Here is a 6,000-nt window from a genome sequence, read left to right as displayed (position 1 = left end):
GGAGAGATTTTTTGGGTTGGAAAGACAGCTTGGTCTCGTGCGGGAGGGGAAGGAGAGAGAGAGAGAGAACGTGTGAGAGAGAGAGAGAGAAGAACGTGAGAGAGAGAGAGAGAGAGAGACAGAACGTGAGAGAGAGAGAAACTAAGGGTGGAGTTAACTATGGTTTGGGGAAATTAGGGTATTAAAAAAAACATGTGAGAAGCACATGTTTGAGGACACATGTCAATTTTAAAGACTAGGTTGGAGGAATTTCCTCCAACCTAGTTTGGAGGAAAACTTTGTCCTTCTCTATTTATGGGTTGATTGTAATCAGGCCTATTTTTAGATTTTGGCATATCATCGGCCCCTTTTGAAGTTTGGCTTAAGGGGATCTGGATACAATCAGCCCATAAATAAGATAATATTTTGATATCAACATAATTATAGAATATAATGAAAATATATTTCGGCATGGTATCAAAGCTATTTTAGCATGGTATTAGAGCCACTTTCTTGTGGCCCTCAATAATCACGCACCGCCTCCGGCCACCACGCTTCACTGAAAGCTTCTGCCGGTTCTACCACACGCCACCACATTCCATCAATCACTCCGATTGTCACACTATTCGCCATAACTTTTGCCGCTTGTTCTAGATCAGCCGGAATCAGCCCAAAATGACAACATCACATGCACCATGCGCCGATCAGGTTCAGTGTGCCAATCTGATAACTGCCCAAGTGGGCTTATTTTCTTTTTTTGTTTACAATACAAAAGTCAATATTTATAGGGTAATGTCTAAATACAAGTATGTAATCAAATCCCTATGATTTGATTACAATCCGCCCATAAATAAGAGAATATTTAATATCAACATAATTATAGAATTAACAGAGACGGAGGGAGGGGGGGACCGGGGTAGGCCATGGTCTCCCCCCCCCCCCCCCCCCGCCCCCCCCCCCCATATATGAAAAAAAAAAAAAAAAAAAAAAAAAAAAAAGAGAGAGTAAAGTAAAGTTTTAAGTTTAGTCATTTGGCCCTCCTAAAAAAAAATTGGCCATATTTTTAGATTTTTTGGCCATATCCAATAAAAACTTTTGGCTGTATTCTTAATTTTTTTGGGCCATACCCACAAAGTTTTTTTTTTTTTTTTTTTTTTTTGGCCTTTACTTTCAAATACTTAATTTTTTTGGCTCTTGCGGTAGTCTTTAGTTCATAAAAAATAACTAAAATAATTTTTTTTTTTTAATAAAAAATTCTTAAGAACTGAAAATTTTTTTTGGGTGGCCCCATCCCATAAAATTTCTTGGCTCCGTCCGTAATGGAATATACAGAAAATATATTATATTTTCAATATATTGTAACAATTGTGACTTTTTGGGAGCTTCTTATGTATCTGCAACATGCTTTAAACAATCAATTACTAGAAGCCTCAAGAGCAAAGACGAAAGGGGGGGGGGGGGGGGGGGGGGGGGGGGGGGGCGGCTGGGGCTATGGTCCCCCCACTTCCTCAAAAAAGATATTATCGATTATTCAAATTGCAATAGCTAACTTTCAAAAAGTCTCTATAATTAATACACGTTTGCAATGACGTTGCTTACACACAGAGACGGAGGGAGGGGGGATCGGTTGGGGCCATGGTCCCCCCCACTTCCTCAAAAAAGATATTTTAAGGGGTCAAAAAAAAAATTATACTGGTCCATCCCTCAAAATAAATTGATAGGTCCTAGTCCCACCAACTCTCCTTTACTGGTTGGTTTTTACTTCTTAGGTTAATCCTGGGGTTTTCTTTTGGTTAATTTTTCTATTGTCTGGCTTGGAAATTTGGTTAAGAATATGAAAAGTTGATTTTTTTTTTTTTTTTTTCCTTCATAGATTGGCTGTTAGCTTGGAAACTTGGAAATCCCTGTTGCTACTTGGAAATTTATGTGTTTTTTGTTGTTGTTATTTTCTTCATGTATGTATGTAAATTTATGTGTTTTTTGTTGTTGTTATTTTCACAGAGAAAAGATCCAAGATTTACATACATACATAAAGAAAATAATAACAACAAAAAACACATAAATTACCAAGTGGCATCAGGAATTTCCAATTTTCCAAGTCGACAGTGAAGGGAAAAAAAAAAAATTTTAACTTTTCAAATTCTTAACCAAATATCTAAGCAAAACAATAGAAAAATTAACCAAAAGAAAACTTCAGGATTAACTTACGAAGTAAGAACCAACCGGTGGAGGAGAGTTGGGGGGACCGAGACCTATCAATTTAGTTTGGGGGGGGAGGGGGACCAGTATAAATTTTTATTTATTTATTTTTACTCCTTAAAATATATTTTTTGAGGAAGTGGGGGGGACCATGGCCCTAGCCGGTCCCCCCTCCCTCCGTCTCTATGTGTAAGCAACGTCATTGCAAACGTGTATTAATTGTAGAGACTTTCTGGAAGCTAGCTATAGCAATTTGAATAATCGGTAATATCTTTTTTGAGGAATTTGGGGGGGGGGGGGGGGGAGGGATCATTGCCCCAGCCAGTCCCCCCTCCCTTCGTCTCTGTGTGTAAGCAACGTCATTGCAAACGTGTATTAATTATCCCTTCGTCTCTGTGTGTAAGCAACGTCATTGCAAACGTGTATTAATTATAGAGACTTTTTGGAAGCTAGCTATAGCAATTTGAATAATTTGATAGTATCTTTTTTAGGAAGTTGGAGGGCGGGGAGACCATGGCCCCAGCCGGTCCCCCCTCCCTCTGTCTTTGCTCTAAGCTCAATTTCTAATCTAAGTGGTCTTGTAATTTGGATATTATGGTTATTAAATATTGAGAATATTGTTTGTTAGAATTTAAACATTTAATTGGAGAGTCTGACACAATTCTAAGCTCAATTCCTCATTGTATTTAAGTACCAATGATTAGAAAAAGAAGGAAAAAATAGAAAAAAGTACTAGTTCATTACACGCTGTAAAAAAAAAAAAAAAAAAAATTGCTTTGATCCCCTCCCATAAAACTTCCTAGCTCCATCCCTGCATGAGGATACCACCCTTAAAATTTAGTAACAAAGCCGAATAAGATGAAGAAGCTAAGCCCCACACTTACTTTCATTTTCGCGTGATTTCGACTTAGAATTTTTGCAAGTTTGACAAAGATCAAACAGCCAAGTTGATGATCTACGGCATCCATCCAATTTCAAGATTGAATTATATGAAGATAGAGGTGATTCCGTCCTCCAATAGGATATCGCAAAAAGCCTAATAGTAACTTTGAAAGTTTGACGATCATGATTGAATAGTTCTGTATTGACAAATGCACACTCTTTTGATGCTGTAGCAGGCAGAGTTTCTAAGTCCTTGTTCAGAACTTTGACCACTTCCTAACTTCCTAATTGATTTTTTTCATAAAAAAAAAAAAAAAGGTTCCTATTTAATTATCTAGTCTTTCATTTTGTTCCTTGTTTGCTTTCATTGTCTTTTTCAAGTTAGGTCATTTTCTGATCTCGAAAGGAATGATAAGGACTTTGGAAAATTTCCCCTCCCTTCATCTCTGTGTGTAAGCAACGTCATTGCAAACGTGTATTAATTATCCCTTCGTCTCTGTGTGTAAGCAACGTCATTGCAAACGTGTATTAATTATAGAGACTTTTTGAAAGCTAGCTATAGCAATTTGAATAATTTGATAGTATCTTTTTTAGGAAGTTGGAGGGCGGGGAGACCATGGCCCCAGCCGGTCCCCCCTCCCTCTGTCTTTGCTCTAAGCTCAATTTCTAATCTAAGTGGTCTTGTAATTTGGATATTATGGTTATTAAATATTGAGAATATTGTTTGTTAGAATTTAAACATTTAATTGGAGAGTATGACACAATTCTAAGCTCAATTCCTCATTGTATTTAAGTACCAATGATTAGAAAAAGAAGGAAAAAATAGAAAAAAGTACTAGTTCATTACACGCTGTTAAAAAAAAAAAAAAATTTGCTTTGATCCCCTCCCATAAAACTTCCTAGCTCCGTCCCTGCATGAGGATACCACCCTTAAAATTTAGTAACAAAGCCGAATACGATGAAGAAGCTAAGCCCCACAATTACTTTCATTTTCGCGTGATTTCGACTTAGAATTTTTGCAAGTTTGACAAAGATCAAACAGCCAAGTTGATGATCTACGGCATCCATCCAATTTCAAGATTGAATTATATGAAGATAGAGGTGATTCCGTCCCCCAATAGGATATCGCAAAAAGCCTAATAGTAACTTTGAAAGTTTGACGATCATGATTGAATAGTTCTGTATTGACAAATGCACACTCTTTTGATGCTGTAGCAGGCAGAGTTTCTAAGTCCTTGTTCAGAACTTTGACCACTTCCTAACTTCCTAATTAATTTTTTTCATAAAAAAAAAAAAAAAGGTTCCTATTTAATTATCTAGTCTTTCATTTTGTTCCTTGTTTGCTTTCATTGTCTTTTTCAAGTCAGGTCATTTTCTGATCTCAAAAGGAATGATAAGGACTTTGGAAATTTCCCAAAACATGCCTAATAAGAGACTTTTATGCATTTCAATCTACATTTAATTGTTTTCCAAAGAATATTCAGGCGGCTTCAAACTTGCGTGGAACGTAAAGCAGACGGTAGGCATGCATTATTACTTTTCAAACTCAAACTGGTTGACCATAAAATCGTCCTCTGCTTCTTGTTTTGTTGTTTTCAATAAAAAATGTGAAAGAGGATTTGATTTTTCTTTTCCACTTTTTTCTGAGCAGTTTAACCATTATATTGTCAAAATATTTTAGGGAATTTGATTCTAATTAATTATAATTTTTTGTAATCATATTTGATGATAATTAAATCTAATTGATTCAATTATAATTAGATTTGACGATAATCAAATTAGATTATCTACTCCCAATTCTTTTATAAATATGAGTCTTTTGTATTGTAACAATATCAAGGAATAAGAATTAAATGTAGTCATTTGGTCTTTTATTCGGTGAACGTAAATCATAGACCGAGCCACGTAACTTATAATTTCTTATTTTCTTTAGGGTTAAATACTATATCAGTACCTGTTGTTTGTACCAAAATCAAATAGTCACATGTGTTTTAAAAAATATCGCAAATGGTACATGTGGTAATGCAATAAACCCACTTAGTACCTCCGTTCAGATTTCATTAAGTTTTTTAACGGAATGCCATGTTACCCTTATGCGTGAGTACTACGTGACGTAGTACGTGAGTTTTTGGGTGCCACGTCATATTTTTTTTAAAAATAAAATAAAAAATTGGGGGTGGCCGTAGCCTCCCCCTTTGGCCATTTGGGGGTGGCTAGCCATCCCCTTTGGCCAGCCACCTCCTTTGGCCATGGGGGTCGTTCGGACACCCCCACGGGCCCATGATTTTTTTTTAAAATTTTTTTTTTTTTAATTTGGGGGTGGTTCGGCCACCCCCAAGGGCCTTCCGGAAAATTTTCCTTGAAAATGGCCGAAGAGGGTGGGGGTGGCTGATGGCCAAAGGAGTGGCTATGGCCATCGCCCAATTTTTTATTTTATTTTTAATTTTAAATAAATATAATTTTTTAATGTTTTTAATTTTTTTTTAAAAAAATTAATATTTTTAATTAATTAATTAGATGGACACGTGTCAAACCATGATTGGTGCTGACATGGTGTTTCGTTAAATTTTAAACAAAATTTTGACAAATGAATCATCGTCGTTTTTAAGCAAATCAGAGTGACCTCTTGTGATAAAAAGTAAACCTTAGACTTATTTCTTGATATTGTTACAATACAAAGTACTCATATTTATAAGAAAATGGAGGGTAGATAATCTGATTTGATTACCATCAATTATCATCAAATCTGATTACTTGAAATTACAATTAATTACAATTAAATCTCTAAATCAAATTCCCTAACATATTCTGACAATATAATGGTTAAACTGCTCAGAAAAAAGTGGAAAAGAAAAATCAAATCCTCTTTCACATTTTTTATTGAAAACAGCAAAACAAGAAGCAGAGGACGATTTTATGGTCAACCAGTTTGAGTCTGAA

The sequence above is a fragment of the Corylus avellana genome, chromosome 4 (genome assembly GCF_965113065.1).
Source record: "Corylus avellana chromosome 4, dhCorAvel1.hap1.2, whole genome shotgun sequence".
Lineage (NCBI taxonomy): Eukaryota > Viridiplantae > Streptophyta > Magnoliopsida > Fagales > Betulaceae > Corylus > Corylus avellana.
The sequence above is the reverse complement of the archived record's forward strand: the minus strand, read 5'-3'. Positions refer to the sequence as shown.